We start from the raw sequence: 25,253 nt of genomic DNA on the forward strand, positions 1-25,253 counted from the left end.
TGGCCTCAGCCGGGATCTTGGGTTCATGTCGCACTGTAACCCCCACGACTTGTCTGAACTCGCAACATCTCACTTACCGTCCTGTCTGGAGACAATACACATCTCTTTACCTATGCATAATGCTATCTCCACTCACACTGTCCACATCTTTAAGACTTGAATAGCAGGTTAGCTGTAAAGACTTGCATTCTCATCAGTATTCTGTAAACCGTGTGCCTTTATATGCTCTTCTCTGATCAGAACTTTCCACACACCTGACGAAGGAACAGTGTTTCCTAAAGCTTGTGGGTTTACTATCAAATAAACCGGTTGGACTTTAACCTGGTGTTGTGAGACTTCTTACTGTGTTTACCTCTCCTCTAGCCAGAGAAGACTTGAAAATTACTGTCACTGCAATCACCTCCCCCCACCTCGAACAACAGTCTGGCATCTCATCTGGGTCTGGGATTTATCCACTTTTAGGCTTGTTAAAACCATTAATATCTCATCCTTTCCAATGTTAAATTGTTCAAGTAAATCACAATGCCTTTTCCTGATTTCTATACTGACATTGCATCTATGTTCACAATGGAGAAGAACAAAGCACTCATTTAAAACCTCACCTTCCAGCTCCACAATTACCACATTGGTCTCAAATAGACCCTAGTTTTTCATGGTCATCCTCCTCATAAGTAACATACTTATAAAAACATATTTTTATTTCCCTTTATTTTACCTGCTGGCGCTTTTTTCATGCCTCTTCTTCACTCCCCTAATTTCATTTTTAAGTAACCCTCTGCACTTTTTTCCTTTTGGGTTCTGCTGTTTTGAGCCCTTGGTATCTGCCATAAGCTTCCCACTTTTTCCTTAGATATCCCTTGACATCCATGGTTCTCCGGACATGTTGCTCTTACCCTTCACTTTCACATGAACATGCTGGCTCTGTACTCTCTGTTACCTTCTTGAATGACTGCTCTGATGTACATTTTCCAACAAGTAGCTGCTCCCAATTAACTTTGCCCAGATCCTGTCATCTTATTAAAATTGCCCTCCCCCAATTCAGAACCTTTATTTGCAGCCCATCTTTGTCTCTTTGGTTATTTTCCAGACGTCGCTGGATTCCAGGGAAGTGCCGGAAGATTGGAAAACGGCTAATGTTACGCCGTTGTTTAAGAAGGGTGCCAGGCAAAAGGCGGGGAATTATAGGCCGGTTAGTTTAACGTCTGTGGTAGGTAAAATGTTAGAATCCGTCATTAAGGGGGAAATTGCGAGGCATCTTGAAGGGAATTGCTTGATAGAGCAGATGCAGCACAGTTTCATTAAAGGGAAGTCGTGTCTGACAAATTTACTGGAGTTCTATGAGGATGTGTCTAGGGCAGTGGATAGAGGAGAGCCGGTGGATGTGGTCTTTCTGGATTTTCAGAAGGCGTTTGACAAAGTACCTCACAAGAGGTTATTGCAGAAGGTCGGGGGACATGGAGTTGGGGGTAGGGTGTTAGCGTGGATAGAGGATTGGTTGTCAAATAGGAGGCAGAGAGTGGGGGTCAACGGGTGCTATTCGGATTGGCGGATGGTGACTAGTGGAGTGCCCCAGGGGTCGGTGCTGGGGCCTCAGCTTTTTACCATTTATATAGATGATCTGGAGGAGGGAACCGAGTGTAGGGTGTCGAAATTTGCTGATGACACCAAGATTGGTGGAAAGGCAAATTGTGCGGAGGGTGTGGAGAGTCTGCAGAAGGATCTAGATAGGCTGGGCGAATGGGCCAGGAAATGGCAAATGGAATTTAATGTTGGCAAGTGTGAGGTGGTCCACTTTGGTAGGAATAATGGTAGGAAGGATTATTACTTACGTGGCGAAAAACTGCAGCAGGCGACGGTGCAGAGGGACCTCGGGGTCCTTGTGCATGAGTCGCAAAAGCTCAGCTGGCAGGTGCAGCAGGTGGTCAGGAAGGCGAATGGGATGCTGGCCTTCATAGCGAGGGGGATTGAATATAAAAGTAGGAGGTCTTGCTGCAGCTGTATAGGGCATTGGTGAGGCCGCAGCTGGAGTACTGTGTGCAGTTTTGGGCGCCGCACCTGCGCAAAGATATTTTGGCCTTGGAGGGAGTGCAGAGGAGGTTTACTAGGCTGATACCGGAGTTGAGGGGGTTGAGCTATGAGGAGAGGCTGAATAAACTAGGCTTGTACTTGTTAGAGTTTAGAAGAATGAGGGGAGATCTCATTGAGACATATAAGATGATGAATGGGATGGATAGGATAGAGGTGGACAGACTCTTCCCGCTCAAAAAAGACAGTAGGACTAGGGGGCACAGCCTCAAGATAAAGGGGGGGCGGTTTAGAACAGAGTTGAGGAGGAACTTCTTCACTCAAAGGGTGGTGAATCTCTGGAATTCTCTGCCCGTTGAAGTGGTGGAGGCTGCCTCGCTAAATATTTTTAAGACGCGGGTTGATGGGTTTTTGATAAGAGAGGTGATTAAGGGTTATGGGGAGAGGGCGGGAAAGTGGAACCGAGCCACAACAGATCAGCCATGATCTTATTGAATGGCAGGGCAGGCTCGAAGGGCTAGATGGCCTACTCCTGCTCCTATTTCTTATGTTCTTATGTTCTATAACTAGCTTAAGCTGAGCTATGGTCACTGTCACCAAAATGCTCCCCCACTGAAACTTCTACCACTTGCCCAGCTTCATTCCCTAAAATTAGGCCCAGTACTTCCCCCTCTCTTGTAGGATGTATTGGTGTGAAAAGCTTTCCCAGATGCATTTTAAGAATTTCGCCACGGTATTTATATGGCTGGTCCAGTTCAGTTTCTGGTCAATGGCAAATCCCAGGATGCTGATAGCAATTCAACTGAATTGATTAACTGCCAGCAAAAGGTATACTATAGATCGAAAGGGGAAAAAGTGTCCAATGGATAAATGATGGGAGGTCCATACAAATGGACTGTAACATTTTGGAAGAATTATTGAAGTTTGGACTAAATGTGAAGTTCAGTAGATTTTACATATTATTTTGTGCTGCCCCTTATAGATTTTACTGCAAGTGCTACTCCATACTTTTCATTTTTCCTTCCCAAGTCTGTTGAGGCTTTATAAATTGATCCAAAATAACCATGCTACATATAGAACAGATAATGTTGCTATCCTACATTGGCAATTACCATAAATTTAAAGCTGCTTTGATCATCTCTGGCCCAGTCAACGAGACCATTAAATCATGCCTCTTCATTCTAACTTTTCCATCTGTAAACTGCCTCAGTGCACTCTTACGTAAGCCCTGTCTAACAAGCATTGATGTGAATTCACAAACTTTCTTTCTCAAGGAAATAAAATGAACATTCCAATTAATTTTGACTCTCTTTGTAAGGCAAATTTGATATTGATTGATTGAAAACCAATATTTTCTTATGTATTAATTGTGTTTCAAGCAAAAGGTTGATTAAGGAATCAAGAAAGGTCATGGGAGCCCCAGCGGCATTGAGACACACATCAGGTTCAGATAATGTTCCCACGATCAGGATTATGAGCCACCAAAAAATGGTGAAACCAGTGAACTTTAAGCACTGATGATGGAAAAATGAAACCTTGAGAGGCAGCGTTTGCTTACAGACAGAAGATCCTTCAGGGAGAGGGCTTGACAAATGACAAAGTCAATAGGAAACCAACTCTTTCCCTCATCGTTTACTCATTTAAAATGGATGCCTCTTTCGAACAAATGGAGAGGGAAAGCAAAGAACCATGAGGTGTGGAGAAAATGAGCTGAGGACCTGCCCTTGGGCAGATCGTCATTACATATCAAGCAATACCAGCAGGAACACATATGAAACATTTACCAACAAAAGATGTTTGTCCTCGCACTGTATAACTGCGACTATGCTTCCCAGTAAGGGGCAACCTCATTATCTTTAAGAATTTTGCTATAGGGCTGGATACAAAGAGGAAAGATATATTATTGAGAAAATCCAGAATTACCATTTTAATAGTTTAAGAGAAAAGATTAAGATTCTTCAGATAAAAACTCAAAATGGTTTAATTCAAATACTTTAGCGTTAAACTCCAATTTCATGGGTTGTTTACATTGCTTAATTAAACTTTTTGGCTAATTCTTTTTTCACTGTAAAAATGAACTTCGAATTTTAGACTTCAGTGTAAAATCAAATTTAGACTTAGATTTTTTGCAACTGAATTATCATTTCTAATGTTTGATATAAACCATACCACCAGTTATCTTCATAATTTTAAAGAAAAATAAAGGCTTGCATTATTCGGCACACTGCACAAACTGAGGACATCCCAAAGCGCTTCACAATTAATCAAATATATTTTAAAATGTAGTCACTATTACAATCTAGAAAATATGGCACTCAATTTGCACACAACAAACAACCACAAACAGCAATGATAGTGACCAGACTGACTGTTTTGGAGCGTAGACAGAGATAAAAATTGGCCAGAGGGATAAAATTTGGCCAGGATATCAGGGGGAAGTCTGTATAAGTTCATTTTATCACCTTTTTCATCACACTGAATGTACATGTATTAGACTGCTTTCCGTGTACAGTTGCACAAGTCAAAGCACAGCCCCATTTAAAGCTATAGGGCAAGTTTTTACAACCTCACTCGACCACGAGTGGAAATTCCCACCCAAGGTCAATGGATATTGCTCTCCTTTGAAATAATGTCATGGGATCCTTGACATCTACTTGCAGGCAGACAGGGCTTCAGGTTACTATCAAATATTCTCTGCTCAGGAATCTTATGGAGTTCCTTTTCAAACGATGACAATTTCTCAATTTCCAATCATTCTCTATTCCTCCAATAGGTCAATTAATACTTTTCTGGACTGCATTTGTTGCCAATACTGGCCAGTGCAGTTGTGGTGTTTTACTCCACTATGTCATTGTGAGAGTGACAAAATAAGCCATGGCCCAACCTGTACAGGTTCAAAGTATTTTTGTAGCAATGGAAGAAATTTCTCTGGAAAGGAAAGAAAGTATGGGATCCTATTGTTGTCTTCAATGGAAAAGAATGGAAAGTGAAAAAAACTGAAGACAAACATTTGTATCAACATTGAGTTGCTAGCCAGGGATCTACAAATTATGTGAAGCAATACAAAAAAAATTCTACCAGCTCGCCAGTGATGGAATTGGAGTGGGCAAGGGGCGGACAACGGTAATATCAGTAAAACTCAGGTGGGAATTTCCACTTGCATGAGTGAGGCTGTAAAATCCTGCCTTATAGCATTAAATGGGCCTACGCATTGCTTTCTACGTACAGTTGCACAAGTCAATCTAATACATATTGAGTTTAACGTCATGAAAAAGGTGATAAAATGAACTTTTACAACAGGAAATAATGGGCTGGATTCTCTGACCCTGACCCCAGTTTGGATTCTCCTGTCTTGCTGCAGTGAAGAGAGATTTGGCTCAGCACCAAATTTTCCATTCTTGCTGACAGTAGGACATGAATGGCCAGAGAATTACAGCCAATGTCTCAGGAACATATCAGGACACAGTGGAATGATATCATTGCGTTTCTGCTCATGCGCAGACAAGTATCAGTGGCTAACTTGCATTGACAGGAGGAGCAGTGTTTTGTTGACACTGATCTTGAAAGTTTAGCTACACAATTCCCTGCCTAACAGCCTGTGGGTGTAATCACACCACAAAGACTACAGCTGTCATTAAGGCAGTTCACCATCACCTTGAGGGCAATTAAAGATGGACAATAAGTACTGGCTTTGTCAGCAAACACCCACATCCCATGAACAAGTAACAAAAAACGTATTTGCTTTTCCCAATACAAAAGTACCACATTAAATCAGAATGGATTCAATCATTTCATTATTTGAAAACCTTGAGTCATGTACCTTCCAAGCTTGCTTTCTCAAAAGTAAACGATTAAACATTAGGGCTAGCATTATAACCAAGACTAGGTATTATTATTGCCCCTCTCTGCACTCTCTTGCTTCAGTACATGCAGGGACCAAAACTGAACACAGGACTCAACAGCATTATTTGTTTTGTACTGAATGGTGTGTGCATTGTAACAAATCCCACTATCTTTCTATACATGCACCTCATAATACACACACCCATGTCAACTTACAACCTGTTTCTTCCATAGTCTTTTACTTTTAGTGAGTTCCTTTATACAACTTATTGGCTCATCAGTTTTAAATCAGTAACCTGGGCAAGGCACACATGCTGAAGTTTCCTAACACAAAGCATCATTGTTACACATTCTGCTCTGACAAAGGGTCATCCAGATTCAAAACGTTGGCTCTATTCTCTCTCCACAGATGATGTCATACCTGCTGAGATTTTCTAGCATTTTCTGTTTTTGTTTCAGATTCCAGCATCTGCACATTTGGCCTTTATTCTGCCTTATTGGAACCCATTTCCTTACTAAATAGGCCTAATGCTTTGGTCTTAGTCTTTATACCTACACCAAGGTATGCGGCATGAGCAAATTTAGTAATGAAAGCATGAATATTTTCATCTAAACTATGAATATAAAGAATGATCAGTAATGACACTAATACAGAAGCTTAGGGAACAACTCAAGTATCCCCATTCAGATTTACTCAACATTTTTTTTTAAAACCACTTCTTTATTCAAGCTAAATATATTGCTATAATCCTATTTGCTTTCTGTGAGGGACTTTTTGTGAAGTCTGAGATATATAATCAAGAGGGATGTTCTCATTACCACCCTGGCCACTTAATTCCTCAAACTAAATTGAAAGTCACTAATAGTTATCATCTTCCATTCGCCCCCTTCCTCAAATAAATGAAACCATGTAAACCTTTATCGCAAGAGGTTTTGGAGGCCAGAATTCAAGAGGTCTTGCTACAATTTTAGAGTCTTGATGAGAGGGCACTTGGAGTGTTGTGCAGAGTTTTGTCAACATTATCCAAGGAAGAATATACTTTCCATAGAGAGAGGACAGGTAAGATTCACCAGGCTGATTCCTGGGACGGCGTGACTGTCCTTCAAAGAGACTCTATTCTTCAGAGTGAGAGGTGATCTCATGCAAACATACAATTTTTTATATAGGGCTCAACAGTATAGATATAGGAAGACCATTTCCCCTGGCTTGATTTGGCAGGGTGGGGGTTAAAAGCTAGATCCAGGGAACACTGCAGTCACAGAATGAGGGGTAGGTCATTTAGAACTGAGATGCAAATAAATGATGAATCTTTGGAATTCTCAGCCCCAAAGGAGGTGGAGGGGGCATAGAGGCTCAATCATTGCACATGTTAAAAAGGGATCGACAGATGTTTGGAATTTGAAGGCATTGGGGAATAGTGCAAGAAGATGTTGAAGTGGTGGAGGCTACCTCGCTAAATATATTTAAGTCACAGGTAGATAGGTTTTTGACAGACAAGGGAATTAAGGGTTATGGGGAGAGAGCAGGAAAGTGGAACTGATCCACTTCAGATCAGCCATGATCTTATTGAATGGTGGGGCAGGCTCAAAGGCCTACTCCTGCTCCTATTTCTTATAGAACATAGAACATTACAGCACAGAACAGGCCCTTCGGCCCACGATGTTGCGCCGACCAGTTAAAAAACAATGACCCACTAACCTAAACCAATCCCTTTTTGTCCATAAACCTATCCACGGATCTCTTAAACGCCCCCAAACTAGGCGCATTTACAACTGCAGCAGGCAGGGCATTCCAATCCCTCACCACCCTCTGGGTAAAGAACCTACCCCTGACATCCGTCCTATAACTACCCCCCCTTAATTTAAAGCCATGCCCCCTCGTGCTAGCTTTCTCCATCCGAGGAAAAAGGCTATCACTATCCACCCTATCTAAACCTCTAATCATCTTATATGTTTCAATAAGATCCCCTCTTAGCCGCCTTCTTTCTAGCGAAAACAACCCCAAATCCCTCAGTCTCTCCTCATAGGACCTCCCCTCCATACCAGGCAACATCTTGGTAAACCTCCTCTGCACCCTCTCCAAAGCCTCCACGTCCTTCCTGTAATGTGGGGACCAGAACTGCACACAGTACTCCAAGTGCGGCCGCACCAGAGTTGTGTACAGTTGCAACATGACGCTGCGACTCCTAAATTCAATCCCCCTACCAATAAACGCCAAGACACCGTATGCCTTCTTAACAACCTTATCTACTTGATTCCCAACTTTCAGGGATCTATGTACACATACACCTAGATCCCTCTGTTCATCCACACTATTCAAAGTCCTCCTGTTAGCCCTATACACGACACATCTGTTATTCCTACCGAAGTGAATTACCTCACACTTCTCCGCATTAAACACCATCCGCCACCTCTCAGCCCAGCTCTGCAACCTAAGTCTCCCTGCAAACTATGACACCCTTCCTCACAATCTACCACACCTCCGACTTTGGTGTCATCAGCAAATTTACTAATCCACCCAACTATACCCTCATCCAGATCATTAATAAAAATTACAAACAGCAGTGGCCCCAAAACAGATCCCTGAGGCACACCACTCGTAACCAAACTCCATGACGAATATTTACCATCAACCACCACCCTCTGTCTCCTATCTGCTAGCCAATTCCTGATCCAATTTCCTAGATTACCCTCAATCCCATACATCTGCATTTTCTGCAGAAGCCTACCATGGTGAACCTTATCAAACGCCTTACTAAAATCCATATATACCACGTCAACTGCCTTACCCCCATCCACCTCTTTGGTCACTTTCTGAAAAAACTCAATAAGGTTAGTAAGGCACGACCTACCCGCTACAAAACCATGCTGACTATCTCCAATCAATTCATTACTCTCCAAATAACTATAAATCCTATCCCTAATAATTTTTTCTAAAACCTTGCCCACAACAGAAGTAAGACTCACCGGTCTATAATTCCCGGGGAAGTCTCTGTTCCCCTTCTTAAACAATGGGACAACATTCGCTATCCTCCAATCTTCTGGTACTATACCGGAGGCCAACGACGACCTGAAGGTCAGAGCCAGAGGTTCTGCAATCACCTCTCTTGCCTCCCAGAGAATCCTAGGGTAAATCCCATCCAGACCAGGGGACTTATCTATTTTCAAACCCTCAAGAATATCCAGCACATCCTCCTTATCAACTGCAATACTGTCTATTTTACTCCCCTGCAACCCAGTGTCCTCCTCAGCTATATTCATGTCCCCCTGCGTGAACACCGAAGAGAAATATTGGTTCAATGCCTCTCCAATCTCTTCCGGTTCCACACACAACTTCCCTCTGCTGTCTGTAACTGGCCCTAATCTTGCCCTAACCAACCTTCTGTTCTTGACATACCTATAGAACGCCTTAGGATTCTCCTTAATCCTATCAGCCAAAGTCTTCTCATGTCCTCTTTTAGCCCTTCTTAACTCACTCTTCAACTCCCTCCTAGCCAATCTAAAGCTTTCTAGTGCACTACCTGAGCCCTCAAGTCTCATCCGAACATAAGCCTCCTTTTTCTTTTTAACCAACGAATCAACTTTTTCAGTGCACCACGGTTCCCTAGCCCTACCAATTCCTCCTTGCCTGACAGGGACATACCTATCACGGACTCGCAGTAGCTGCTCCTTGAAAAAACTCCACATTTCGGACGTTCCCAGTCCCTGTAATCTCCTAGTCCAACCTATGCTTCCTAATTCTCTCCTAATAGCCTCATAATTACCCTTCCCCCAGCTAAAACTACTGACCCGAGGTTCATGCCTATCCCTTTCCATCACTAAGGTGAACGTAACCGAATTGTGGTCACTATCACCAAAATGCACACCAACTTCCAAGTCTAGCACCTGGTCTGGCTCATTTCCCAGCACCAAATCCAATATAGCCTCACCTCTAGTTGGCCTATCTACATACTGAGTCAAAAAACCTTCCTGCACGCTTTGTACATATGTTCTTATGTCATCGACGTAGATCAGCCATGATTTGTGTGAATGACGGAACAGGCACAATGGGCTGAATGGCCTGTTCCTGTATCTTTTTCTTATGTTTTTAAGCCTCCCTCCAATTCACTAGAACCAAGCTGGGCCTGGTAAGCTACTGAAGCCAATGGTTAACACACAACTCTTCCCTGTGGCACTCTAAACTACGATGTGGAGATGCTGGCGTTGGACTGGGGTAAACACAGTAAGAAGTCTGACAACACCAGGTTTAAGTCCAACCGATTTATTTGATAGTAAATCAAATAATCGAACAATCAAATAAATCGGTTGGACTTAAACCTGGTGTTGTCAGACTTCTTACTGTGTGCACTCTAAACTACGCAGAACTTGTTTCAGTAGCAATAATCAGCTTTAAGCCAAAACAATCTTTGCATTCCCTTAAATTGGGGCAATTCTAGCTGCACACCAATCCTACAATGGCAGCACAAAGCACCCACCCTGTTACAAGTTGTGACACCTGAAACTTGATACACCAGCACTTCAACTCCCGGTCTGTGTCCAACGCAGCATTTTGATGATCTTTTCCATTGCAAGTGTTAGGTTTCCACCAGTCTACGCATGGCTACGAACAACTTGATCAAAATTTTTAAATTATACAAGTCGAATTCTTTGTTATACGTGGACAATTTTGACACCCCATTTCCCTCAAGGCAAATTACACAGAATCTAAAACTTGTGCCTTTGAAATAGTTTCAGTTCTGATTACTCCAGCCAAACATTTTAACTACATTAGCAAGAGAAAATAAATTACTATTAATCTTGAAAAACAAGATCCCCGTGCACTCCACCATCCCAAAGTTTAAAGTTTGATGAACAGCTCATCATATCAAACCACAAAACAGAAGCAGCATTGCAAAAATACTTCCAGATAAATGACCCAATAATGTTGGCTCCAGCTTAAACCAGTCAAGTGAGCATTTCCCTTCCTCTTTTACTTCATGGAGCTTTCATTCATGTTGATGGATGGTCAAATATGAGACCAACTTTCAAAATTAAGCTACAAAATTACTTCAAATCTCTCACACAACTATCGCTGTGAAAGGAATCTGATACTACAGTAACATTAGCATGAGCTAAGACAACAGAAGAGTTCATGTTGCAGTGGCATGGAGGCGTAACCATGGCATTTAAACCCTTGTGAAATTCAGAGACACAGTGTGAACCACCCATGATGTCTTTTCAAATGGAAGCTAGGTCATGTTTCAGACATTTATTACAACTCAAGCAATGGCAAGATTAACCTGTCTCAAAATTAACATTTGACTAAAAAACAGGATGATTTCTATTAATTGTGTGATAGAACTTGTGTGCCAAAAAAAAGAGTACATGCTGTGTTGCAAATGTTGTAATATTTGCAGATATATATGCAACAAGGATATGCCTGATGCACTCCTGGTGGGTGCAGGGAGGGAGAGCAAAGGATACTGCATTCAGGAAGTATTGCTAGGTGCTGAGCAAAGCAATTTATTCAGCCAGCCAAAAAGGGTGTCACCAATTGTGATTCTGATGATTTAGATGACCCAAATTGCTTAAAACAATACCCACAGAATAATGTTCAGAAGTAAAAATATTTCTTGACCCACAAAGCAACAAAGTGAATAATTATACAATTCACCATGCAAGAGCAAAATATCCTGGAGGAATAAGCAAACTGCATGTGATTTATTACAATATAAACCCCAGTGCTCAAATTGGATTACTGCAATGTAATCGAACATCCAGATTTCATTCTTGCAGGAACTTAAAGAATCGCTTCAGTGGCAGCATTTCAATAAGAACACAACAGGAAGAAAAAGACAAAGATTGAAGATTTCCAAATGGATCTTTTAATGTAATTATCCACACAACAATATTCATTTGTTTACCTACTTGCACTAGCACAACGCTATTGCATGTTGACATACATTTTAAAAATTGCCCTGAAAAATTAATCACTGTTGGTCTAAATAGAATCCAAAGAGAGTACTCAAATCTTCCACAGAATTGTGATATTGCCTTTTCCTTATTTTCATTAAATATTATCTGTAACAGGTTTCCATTTATCTATGCAAAAAAGGAACCTCTAATGGGGCTTCATGCTACTGAAATTCAACTTTTAATACCACATGCCGATTTGAAAAAAGATTAGTGAAAAATTGAACAATGCAAACTTATCAAATGAATTATTGAATTAAAATGTAGTTACAACACATTGTAAGTCTCTTATCGGGACTATTTTTAAATAATTTCTGCACAGTTATTGACAAACCAGCCAACTAATTTAGATTACAATTCCAGCATCTAAAAAAATTGGGAAGCAAAAAGTGAAAGGCTTGCAACAGATTTTCACAAATTAAAACTTACATTATGTTACAAGTTTGAGAACCAAACATTTGATTTCTACTCCCTCCAAGACAATACAAAGTTATGTCAATACAAATAATATTTTTTCTTCAATGTAACATGAAAGTAACACAAATTCCCTCTACACCCAATACGAAAATAGCCATTAAGTCTTGCCTGTACCGTTGATTCCGTTTTTGCCCTCCAGGTAAAAAGGCTCCATCTCACAGCCCCATAAAGAAACTAACCCATGTTGATGGCATAAAAGCAAAATGGGTGCTGGAAATATGAAACAAGCTGCTGGAAAAACATGACAAGTCTGAAGGCACGTATGGAGAGAGAAATAGAGTTAACGTGAGTCCAAAATTACTCTTGTCTGGCACCAATGGTGTTGCAGTTCTGAAGTTGAGTCGTTTTGGACTTGAAACATTAACTTTATTTCTCCACAGATGCTGCCAGATTGGAGTTTTGCAGCATTTTCTGTTTCTATTCCATATTGGTAGCAGTTTTGCTAGGGTCTTTCACGAGTTCTGTTTTGGAAGTTGAGTCTGTATGATTTCAAGGACCCGCTCATTGCCTATAAAATGGAGCAGCAACGTGCCAAGTGCCAGAGGTGCAAGTTCACTCTAACCATCCCCCCCCGTGCTAGGACCCTAGTTGTGATAATGCCATCAAGGAGTCATTTGAGCAGAGACAAGAATCTGTCCATCCAAAAGAGATACAATGTATTGAAATGGAGTCCTGCCGTTATGGTGTCTATCCATACAAATAGCTAGGAAATGGATTTCATCCAAGAAAAATACAACAAAATTGATTTTTCTCACATCAACATGCAAGATGAATTAACTAGCCCAATTCCTAAAAGAAAGATAAAGGCGTATTCAGAAATTCAAGGTTATTCTCATCCGTTTAAGAATTCAATCAACTGTAATGTAAAACTCAATACAAAGTAAACTTAGATATCAACAGGCAGGAATCTAATTTTCTCAGATAAGGTCACACGATTTTCTCCAGACATACTATTCAGCCACTTATCTTTTCTTAATATACCTTCAGGAGAAAAATTCATTTCCTTACCCAATACAGTTTATAAAGCCCATCTTTTATTGGAAAATTAGCAGATCTTGGACAAGACAGAAAAGTTAAAGAAAAAAGATGATCAGTAATACTTGCGTTAATGAAAAGTTACTGCCTCAAAAGACCTGCATGACATTCGTGCTTTCCATGACAGAATTTGTTAAAAGAAAGCCACTGACTACACTGCTGCAGATTTTAAAATTTTCTAAAAAGATACCTGCTGCACATGGTGCTAAAACATGATTGCACCATCATTCATCATGGCCACATCTCACTTTTCTCATTCCTGGAACAAACTTTTGTAAACCTCTTCTAGATTCACTCCAATGCATTCATACCTTTCCTTTCGTGTGATACCCAGAACTGTGCACAATATTCCAGTTGAGGCCTAACTAGTGTCTTGCATAGGTTTGGCATAATCTTCCTACTCTATGCCCCTATTAATAAAGCTCAGAATACTAAATGCTTTGTTAACTACTTTCTCCACCTGCCCTGCCACCTTCAGTGATCTATTTGCATTTATACCCAGGTCTCTTTACACCTACACCCCTTGAGAATTTTAGCTTTAATCTTACATCGTCTCTCCACATTCTTCCAAGCAAAATGCATCACCTCTCTTCTCTGCATTGAATGTCATTGTAGGCTCCATTCATCCCTTAGAATGGGCACGGGCAGCACTAGGTACAATTTTTAAAAATGATTTTCTTTATTGAATAAAATTTTAAATTAAAACTACAGAAGTGAAAAAGAAAAAAGTTAACTTGGAGAAACAGGCTTCTTCACTGCCAGCCCCCTGTGCTAATCTTGAATACTCAACTCAAAAACAAGATTGAACGCTGAACTTAAAACACACACAAATGCGCAGTATGTTATTTGCAATCTGTGTTATTGAATTTCAAAGTTTGCAGATGGCTGGGAGGGACTGTAAATTGTAAAGACGACCTTGTGGAACTTCAAAAGGACATAGACAAGTTTGTTGGATAGATGGACAAACTGCCTCCCTAACTTTCATAAACAACTGCAGCTGCGCGGCCATGAAAGTTTTAGCTTATGAGAAAAACCTGTTTACCTTGCAGGATTACTTTCAAAGCATGCAGTCAACTTTCCAAGTTCATCCCAGCATTCCCATCTGAGTTTTAAAAAGTGGTTAAGTTAGCTTTAAAGCTTAGCAAAGTTAGTTACATTGGCAGAAATATCTTAAAATGAAGTCTTTTAACTGATGCAAACCATACAAAGGATCCTATAGTCATCTTCCATCTATCCAACAAACTTGCTTATGTCCTTTTAAAGTTCCGCAAGGTCTTCTTTACAGTTTACAATCCCTCCCAGCCATCTACACACTTTGAAATTAACTCCTGCACATCAAGATCCAAATCACATCAGATAACGCAAGAGTCCCGATACCGTCCCTTTGTGAACACCACTACAAAGCATCCTCCATTATTGTTCTGTACTTCCTATTATTCACCCAGTTTTGCATCCACGTTGCTACTGTCCCTTTCATCCCATGAGTTATACAACTTTGTTCACAAGTCTGTTGTGTAGCACTGTATCGAATGCCTTCTGGAAGTTCATGTACACCACACCAACAGCATTGTCCTAATTGACCGTCATCTCCTCAGAAATCTTCAGCAAGTTAGACATAATTCACCCTTTAGAAATCCATGCTGGCTCTTCCAAATCAATCCACATTTTTCCACATGACTTGTAATTGCATCCTCAATTGTTTCTAGAAGCTTGCCCACCACTGATGTTAAAGCGACTGGCCTATCATTGCTGGAGGGATTCTTACAACCTTTATTGAACAATTTCCCAGACACAGTATGGTTGATTATATGCAATGAGGGTTAACTCAATTGTGAAACCCAGAGCTGGTATTTTTCCTTTTTACCACAAAAAGTACCTTGAATCACTATAATATTAATATCCATCCAATAAATTTTATTCAATTTGGTTAACATGTCAGTTTTTTAATCTTCTATTTTTAGTTACATAATTAGCACAGTAAGAGATTATATAAAATAGTTATGTGACATAAAATGGATTTTGCTAAGAAGTTTGAAACTTCAGAATAAAACTGTGGCTATGATTTTTAAGCTAGTCACATCCAAACTGACAAAGTAAATCTCCCTTACTACTTGCTACAAATGCATTTCAGTGTCCATAAATCACAAATCTTTTGTATACAATCAAAGGAGATTGTTCATGACACAACACCTCCATCACTCCTGATTGTTTTTCTGTCGATAGCTGCAGTGTAAATACTGGTTGTTAAATTGACTCAAAAACACTCAGTTCTTCAGTGGTCTCATGAAATATTACTGATGCCAGATTAAAATGATTAGAAATGATTGCTGAAGGCTTGGCCAAAGAAGTATGCTTTAAGGCTAGCGTTAAACAGAGTAGGAGGTTGCGTAATAGGTTTGTCAGGGACTTCCAAGCTATGGACTCAAGACACCTCAAGAGATAGCTAATCATAGCACAAAGGAGGACATGTTGCACAAGAATTTAAAATCAAAGATACAATATTGGGGGGGGAAGCAGTACTGCTGGAAAATGTTACTGAGATATGAATGCACATGGCTGCACAAGGGTTGAAACTTATGGTTGGTCATTTTAAAACAGTGCCATTTGGAAACTGGAAGTCAATAGTGCACTTCAGTAAAGATGGAGTAATTGAGGAGTAGGACAGAACATGGGTAGAGTTTAAGTTTGCACAGGTTTGTAATTGATGTGGAAGGGGATAAGAAGATGAAATATAATTTCAATAGCAGATAGAGAAAATGTGCAAGAGGTTATGGTGGTGAAAATAGGTTCCTTTTGTGATAATTCAACAAAGGATCTGAACATACCAAGCAAGCAGCTTGGTTCAGATCTTTTCAGACTGACTTTGATGACCTGATCACGTCCCGAAAAAGATGGGGATATATAATCAGCTCCCAATCTTAGAAAGAAATTTAGTTGAGAAATTAGGATGTGCCTATTTTGTAATTAAATAATTTCACTGAACAATGTTTCTCATAAGTTCATGTGACACTTGAATTTTGAATTGTCAAAATGCAGGATTATTTCTGCATTTTCCATTTTTCCCAATGGACACTATTGAATTCTGTTTAATTCTAAATCATAATTAGGTTCAATATTCTTTATTAGTTCTAAAAAGTGAGGTCCATTCATGTTGTAAGTCATAGTACATGGTAAAGAATTAGCCTTCTGAACCAAACATGTTTTTCAGCTTTTTGGAAACAGCTAACACCATGAAATAGCTAAACGAAATAGCTAACACCATGCTAGATTTTATATATCAAAATAAATACGAGTTGCAAAATTGTGACAGCCTTGTTCTCTTTACCATTATAATTAGGAGCCCCACACCATATCAGATTTGTTAACTTAAATATAGTATTTGAGCTTGACAATTGGGCCCACACGATAAGAGACCAGCACTCAAACCAGGCCTTTTAGATCAAGCTTGTTAATGGACAGTATTACATCCTTCTATATCAAAGTAAAATCTAATGCAACTGCAAAATAATTACTTTGGTTATCTTTTGCCTCAAAGCATCTACTAAATAACATTTGCTCCCACTGAACTTAATCTTTTGCCCTTCAAAGTGACTAGCATTGCAAAAGGCAGCAGCAGTCATTTAGATGTCAAATTTTTCTTCATGATGTAAATCCTAGGATATTAGAACTATGACAAAAGCTTTTAAAAAAAGGTGAACTTCAAATCTGTTAGCATCTAACAGATCAGGTCATAAAGGATTGGTGTGTATCATAATGAAGTAATATTAAAATAGCTTGCCTTATGAGTCTACAGCATGTCAGCTTTGTAGCCACTTCAATAAAGTTCTATAAACTGCGTTAATTTTGCTGGGTGCCACTTGAAATGCATATGAATTACCTGTGTCTCGATGGAGTACTCAATTCACAAAAAAAAAATCTGTATTGGACTGCAGGGCACGCTGTAAGAGCTAGATGGCCTATTCCTGCTCCTATTTCTTATTTTCTTATGAATTAGTTATTTTTTGATACTGTCGGAATAAGCCAGAGCTTATCATTCAGAACTGCTGAATCACTGGGGAAAACTCAGAATCACACAGCTCTTTGGCCCATCGAGTCAGCACCGTCACATTAGAAACACCTAAATTCCCACCTAATCCCATTTGTTGGCACTTGGCCCATAACCCTGAATGTTATGATGTGCCAAGTACTCATCCAAATACTTTTTGTATGTGAGGCAACCCGCCTCTACCACCCTCTCAGGCAGCGCATTCCAAACTGTCACCACCAACTGGGTTAAAAAGTTTTTCCTCACCACCCTAAACCTCCTGCCCCTCACCTTGAACCTATGCCTCCTCATGACTAACCCTTGAACGAAGGGGAACAGCTGCTCCTTATCCACTCTGTCCATGTCTCTCAATCTTGTGCACCTCGATCAACTCGCCCTTCAGTCTTCTCTGCTCCAACGAAAACGACGCAAGCTTATGCAACCTCTCTTCATAAATGTTCCATCCCAGGCGGCATCCTGGTGAGCACCCCTTCTAGTGCAATCACATCCTTCCTATAATGTGGTGACCCTAGAACTGTACACAGTACTCTAGCTGTGGCCTCACCAACTCCAACACGACTTCTCTGCTTTTGTCATCTATGCCTTGATTAATAAAGGCGCGTCCCATAGTCTTTTTCGCCACTCTAACATTCCCTTCCATGTTCAGAGATGTGTGAACAAACACGCCAAGGTCCCTCTGTTCCATAGAACCTCCTAGTGTCCTACCATTCATTGAGTACTTTCTTGTCAAATTACTCCTTCAAAAGTGTATCACATTTTTCAGGGTTAATTTCCATCTGCCACTTACCTGCCCATTCCATCAATATCTTCTTGTAGTTCTATATGCTACGCCTCACTGTTAACCACCCAGCCAATCTTTGTGTCATCCACCAACTTACTAATCCTACCTCCAACATTGTTATCAATGCCATTTACGCAAATAACAAATGATAGGGGGTCCAATACAGGTCCCTGTGGAATGCCACTGGACACTGGCTTCCAGTCACTAACAGCCTTCTGTCATCATCCTCTGTCTTCTACAACTGAGCCAATTTTGAATCTACTTTATCAAATTACCTTTTATCCCATGTGAATTTACCTTCTTTACAAATCTCCCATGTGGGACCTTGTCAAAGGCTTTGCTGACATCCATATAAAGTATATGAACTGCACTATCCTCGTCTACTCACTTGGACACCTCAAAAAATTCAATCAAATTTGTTAGGTATGACCTCCCTCTGATGAAGGCATGCTGACTATCCCTGATCAAGCTTTGCCTCGCCAAATGGAAACAGATGCTCTCCTTCAGAAGTTTCTCTAATACTTTTTCTACCACTATCGTTTATTTGAGCCTGATGTGCTTTATTCTACAATGTTAGATATATCAGAAAAACTATCCAACTGCAAGTTTATAACTATTTTAAATGTTGGCACAGCAGCTGTAGGTGGAACAATGGCAGTTTCCCCTGCTATCAGTTCACTTTTCCAATTTTGCAAGGGGCACTGAGATTACTGGAGGCTTTATAATCTAATCAAGTACTGTGTTCCGTCTTACCTTTTTCCGATCCAATACATTTGACCTGTAATTTGTAGCACAAAATTTCAGTTTCTGTTATATTTGCCGCCGCGCACCAGGCCGGGGAGGAGGGGGGGTGGGGGGTGGAATACGCATTGTATTTTTACTGAAGTTCAACATTGCAACTGACATTGCAGTTTAATTGAGAAACATTGTGTGATTATTAGAATAGTCTACATCCATCTCACGCAATAAACCTTTATATCCTTCCAAAGTAATCCAACAGAATTGCTTCATGTCTCAGCCAAACTTAACTTGCATCCAAGAAAACTTTCACACATCCTTTAATGCTACACTAAAAACTTAACAGGAGGCTCGTTAAAACCACTTGTTCATTAGGAAGGCAAATGTCAACATCAAAAATTGGAACCAAATAGCCTATCCAAGCTTGCAATTTCAACATATTCCCTTATGCGCTCACTACTTGAAATACAGAAACAGAGGATGGAGTTGGGAATTTATAGTGTACTTCTGCAATAGCCTTCTTATATTCATAATTGTTTAAAGTTTACTTATTAGTGTCAGAAGTAGGCCTACATTACACTATAAATGCCCAAGTCATCACACTACAGTGCCTGTTCGGGAACACAGAATTTTAGCATGGTCAATGCACCTAACCAACACGTCTTTTGGACTGTGGGAGGAAACCCATGCAGACATGGGGAGAAAATGCAGACACCACACAGAGTGACCCAAGCCAGGAATCAAACCCCAGGTTTCTGGCACTGTGAGGTAGCAGTGCTAACTACTGTGCCATCCACCTCAAATGATAGCGGTAAATAACAATTTCATTCCCTATTCCTATGTCCTTATCTGACATGTTCTTGTCCAATTCAACAAACTCCAGAAATGTTGAACAAATTCTCAATTTAAAATAAAACTAAGCTGGGGCTCAGAGAAAACAAAAGGGACAGCTATGAAAGTGAATGAGCAACATGAATCCTGGTTGTGATGGGTAAAGTGAACGTGATGTGCTCAAGTGTCAAAATATCCAAGTAGATTAAGCACTTTACACGAGCATACCAAATTCTTTAAGTAAAATACAGAACCAGACTAAGCTCTGTCATCCCTCAACATCTGTTCAGACCTGATATCACAAGCTTCCAGGAAATTTCCAAGTTTAAAAAAAGATTGAGTTAAAAAAATCTCAGCCTGTAATATTACATTGAGCAAAATATGTAAAAATTCAGATGTGTACACATATCATCCAATGATAACTGTAAAAAGCACTTGCAGTCGCTATTTTCATGCTGGGAGAAAAGTATGAGTCATCTCATTGAAATTCACTTCTGAAATGTGGCATATCTGGTTATACGCGTTTTTCTCAAAACTTCTGGTCACATATACAGCCACTTGACAGTTTGCCATTAATATTGAACCAGGTAAAAATCCTGTGGTGCTGAATGCAAACTAAATACAAGTTAAAGCAATTATTTTTCCCCACAGATGGTGCATTGACTACTGACTTCCACATAGATGATTGAAGAAAAACTCAATCTTTCCCCTTTCTACAAAGGCTTTTAATGGTTATTCTCTTCACAGCATTACCTGACAATTTTTTCATGCACCACACTGTAAGGCTCACACATTATGATAAAAACAAACACCACATAATGCAATGCACTGTACCATGCTTATTCATTACTCTATTTAGGCAAATATTGACACTAGTTTAGATATTAAGTGCAATATTTCATGCACAATGTATTACCATACTTAAAACCTCAATGACTATCAAGATATCTCTGTGGTCCCATTCAGCAATAACAAAGTTCAAAGCTAATTAGCCAAGTTTCTGCCTCCTTTCAATTCTGACAAAGGGTCTATGGGCAGGCCTGTTGAGTTTTTCCCGCATCCTCTGTTCTTGTTTCAGATTCCAGCATCCGCAGCATTTTGCTCATTTTGTTATTGTGGCTCTATTTAGGACATCCACCACTATTTTAATGTCTCTGCCAACTAAAGATGACATAACTGCACAAAATACAAACTTGTTTCCAAATAATATGTGGAACTTAAATTTTACATACATATATTTATCAACTGATTACAAACCACTTCTTTCACTTCTACTTCCAAGTTTTACTTCCTCCAGTTTGGAGGATTCTGGGCTTCAGGAAATGGAATCCCAAAAGGTCGCTTTGCTTAGCAGAAATCACTGTCATTATGAAGCAAGACCTCACCACAATGGGCCTGGAGATAGAGCTAGATTGCAAAATACTAAACTGCTTTACTCAAAGAAAAAACAGAACACAAAGAAAACACAGAAGGCTTCATGCAGAAAAATTTCAAAAATGAATCTGTAATCAGTATTAAAAAATCATATTTATGAAAAGGTATGGTAGTTCAGACATCAGAATAATAATAGAGATGACTGAATTAATTTGTGATAGCAAACCACAAGTTAGAAGCTGTTCTTTTTCAGCTGTATACCTTCCAAAATCTTTTCATGAATGGTTTCCACAGCCACAGATTTTTACAAGTACTTACAAATCACACAAGGTTTTGATACATTAGAAGTTTCTCCAGCCTCAACGTTGAAGTTAACCAGCATTTAACCAGTATTTCATCTGATGAAGTGAGGCAAATTATGATCACTCAGTAACCTGCAATGCAGTTTTCTTTTTAAAATCACTGACCAATTGTGTCCAGTTCTCATGATACACTTGCTGGCCCCCAACTTAATGTCCTGCACCCAAAGGGCAACAGAAGATTACTAGAGAAGGTGCACAACAAAGGGGACATGAAACCATCTACTGGAAAAAACTGTACTACTCAGATTTAAAATGCATTTGATAAATCAAACTATCGATCTGGCTAGTACCACTTCTGCATTGACAAAAGTTGTAGTAAAACTGCATCCTAGACTACATCAATAAAGAATACTTGCAGACAAAACTAAGAATCATGTCAATTAAATTTAAATGGCTTTCGATATAGTTAATGTAAGATGATGCAATCGCACCCTCCCTGTTAAAATTAGAATTTCATGTTAGAGGAATGCAGGCAGTTAAAAAAAACCCACAGAATTTCACTAGTGAAATCCTACAGAGCACGTTGCTAGAATAATCCAAACCAATTCCATGGTCCTTTCTTTTCTTATTATCCTTGTAATTTCCTCTGCTTCATAGAACTATTTATGCCTGGAACTTCATAAAGTTTAATAGTCCCAATAATTTACCTATTTCAATTTGTAGCATACATTCACCAAATGAGGCAAAGACATCAAAAACAGCTCTTTCCAAACCTCAGACCTACAAATTTGAAACAGGATACAAAAGCATGCAAATGCAATTAGGGTTGATTTGTTTTGACTTCATACTAGGTAAGCAGGACTTCAGACTCAAAGTTAGATATCCCTGCTGCAGGTGACTTTACCACTTTTGGAATTATGCAACCACTGAGGTCAATATAATGACTCAAAATACAAAGCAATTTGACAGGGCTCTCAGTGTGGTCCATCTCCCGCGCCATGACCTTCATACGCTCCCCGCCCAGAATAAGGATAGAGTCCTCTCTTGTCACATTTCACAAGTCTCCGTATGCAAAGCATAATCCTCTGCCTTTTTCACCAACTCTACTGTGATGCCACCACCCTCTCCCATCACTCATGGCATCGTCTCATGAAATTGCTGAAGGTCTAACACCTGCCCCCTTATCTCTTCCATGTTACCATCCAAGGTTCAAAACACAATCCAAGTTAAGCAGTGTTTCACCTGCACCTCTTTCAATTTGATCTGTTGCATTTGCTGCTCCCAATATGGTCTCCTCTATATCGGAGAGATCAAATGCAGACTGGGTGATCACTTCGCTGAGCACTTTCAGTCTGTGTGCAATCAGGATCCTGACCTGCCTGTTCCTTGCCATTTTAACACATGATCCTGCCCCTGGCCTGCTGCAATGTTCCAGCGAAGCTCAACGCAAACTTCCAGCCAGGCACATTATAGCCTTCTGGTCTCAACACTGAATTCAATAACTTCAGATGATTAACTCTACGCCACCTTGACCCCTTTGTTTTCATTTTATTTCATTATAACTGTTCTCCACTTTTTCTTTATTGTCTTTATTTATTTTTCTTCCCCCCCTTTCCTTACCCTTTTCCCTCTTTGCTTCTCCTCTCTTCTCAATGCTCTCTCTCTCCCATCCATGCCTCCCTCCCCTCACATCTCCATCTGTCACAACTTACCCTCTGATTTCAGCTTCTCTGCCATTTGGCCATTCACATCTTCTATTCTCTCTATGGACTGCCATTAGCAGCCTTTCCCCTTATTTTTGTGGCTGTGACTTATCTTTCATGCCCTTATCTTACAGTGTAAATATTTCCCACTTTCTATGCCTTTTAGCTTTAACAAAGGGTCATCTGGACTCAAAATGTCAGCTCTTTTCTCTCCTTACAGATGCTGTTAGACCTCCTGAGATTTTCTAGCATCCGCTCTGTTGGTTTCATATTCCAGCATCTGCAGTAATTTGCTTTTATCCAAAAGTCAACAATCCTTTTCATGCACTTGCCAACAAACCATATCATGCATACTACTAAATTTGCACTCTTTTTGCCAATCATACATTTTTTTCCCTCAAACTCTGATTAAACTTGCCAATTCCTAACTCCCAAGTAGCACTTCCTTGCAGTAACACAGAATGCTATAGCATCTTGTACAGATGTTTCAAAGTGCTTTTCAGCCAATTAAATACTCTTGAAGCGGTTACTGTTGTAAATGTGGCAGCCAATTTGCAAACATAGCAATCTATTTTTCATTGAGGTATAAATATTGCAAAGACACCAGGGTAAACATCTCATGAACCCCCCCCACCCCAAGCTCTCCTAATGCCACCTGAACATACAAATGGGACCTCTGTTTAACATTTCATTCTGAAAAATGGCACCACCGACAGCACAGTAGTCCCTCAGCGCAACACTGGAGTGTCAACCTTGAATTCTACACTCAAGAGTAGTGGGACTTGAACTCAGAACCTTCCGACAGAGTGAGAGAAATACCAACTGAATGACTGCTGGCACAGCATAAACATACAAGGCAGGAAGACGCCAGTTGGTCCAGAAAGCTTGTCCAATCCAACATGATGCAACTATGCACATCACCATCATTAAACCCATCCCCCACCCCTCCAGCTCTTGTACACTCTTCCAGGAGAGATTAGGTATGGGCAAACTATAGAAATTAGTTTTAAAAGGCTGCAATCCAATTAGTATTTCTTAAATGAACTAGAAAAGTTCAATTGTGGCTACACTATTTTTTAAAATAATTAGACCCGGCATAGAGTAAATAAATTATATTGTTTCTTGAAATTTGTATGCTTTTATCAAATGACAGAGACTTTAAATTTTCCATTCACTGTTTACAAAAGAAAACATTTCATCCTAAAACTGCAATACAAACTCAGTAATGGTAGAGCGAGCACAAGGTAGCCCAAGTACAGTTGTGCTCAACTTACTTCATTGGGCTTGGGTGGACAGTTGTTTTCTCCTTACACAAAGTGTGTATTTTCAAGCAGGTACAGAAAGTCTATTCTGATAGCCATTCTGTTGCCTGCTGCAATATAACGTGGGCAACTAGATTAGTGTGACAACAAAATGAAAGCAAAATACTGTAAAAAAATGCTGGAAATCTGAAATAAAGCTAGAAAATACTGAAAAAGCTCAGGTCTGCAGCATCTGTGACACGAGTAAAGAATTAACATCGAGTCCATATTTTCTCTTAAGATTAAACTGGTGGCTGAAGCAACAAAAGAAACACAGGATCAGGAATAGTGCCAGAATGATCAAACAAGGAATAAACATGAGCATGAGTAAGTCAAATATTTCACCTGCAGGACCAGTATCTTACCATGCTCAGCCTGCATTCTATAATCTGAATATCAGTAAGGAGTTTACAACTAACAAATAAACGATATACTGGGGAGTTCTCAGTTGTTATATACTGTAACAACTGCATCTACAGAAAAAGGCAAATTGAAATACCTTGCTCAGAAACTTAAGATTACAGCCATTTATCATGAATTGAACACTCTTCCACACCCTATTAACACATGTATATCGCAAAGCTAAAGCACTTTCTTGCATTACTGAGTAAGCAAGGAGCTGAGAGCGAAGTCAGAAGTTGGAACACATGTCTCTCGACTATCAGGTTACCAGAAGCCCGTGTCAGCAAAAGCATCAGCTGATGGACCAAAACACACTTGGACCCTGAATTCTAAGCAGCCAATGTGTGTTACTTTCAGGGGAAAGGAATGGGTGAGTATTTTACAATAGGCTTGAGCATTTCCTCTAAAATGGGAGGGGTGGGTTCTGTTGAGAGAAAACTAAAG

The 25,253-nt window shown here is 39.9% G+C and overlaps 1 protein-coding gene across 2 annotated transcripts in view; it reads right to left on the reverse strand.

Moving 5' to 3' along the window:
• ap3d1 (adaptor related protein complex 3 subunit delta 1) overlaps nt 1-25,253 on the reverse strand; it is a 96,976-nt gene that overhangs the window by 71,058 nt on the left and 665 nt on the right. The window lies entirely within an intron of this gene.

Source organism: Carcharhinus amblyrhynchos, chromosome 26 (genome assembly GCF_965287045.1).
Source record: "Carcharhinus amblyrhynchos chromosome 26, sCarAmb.v2.hapA, whole genome shotgun sequence".
In the NCBI taxonomy this organism is placed as follows: domain Eukaryota; kingdom Metazoa; phylum Chordata; class Chondrichthyes; order Carcharhiniformes; family Carcharhinidae; genus Carcharhinus; species Carcharhinus amblyrhynchos.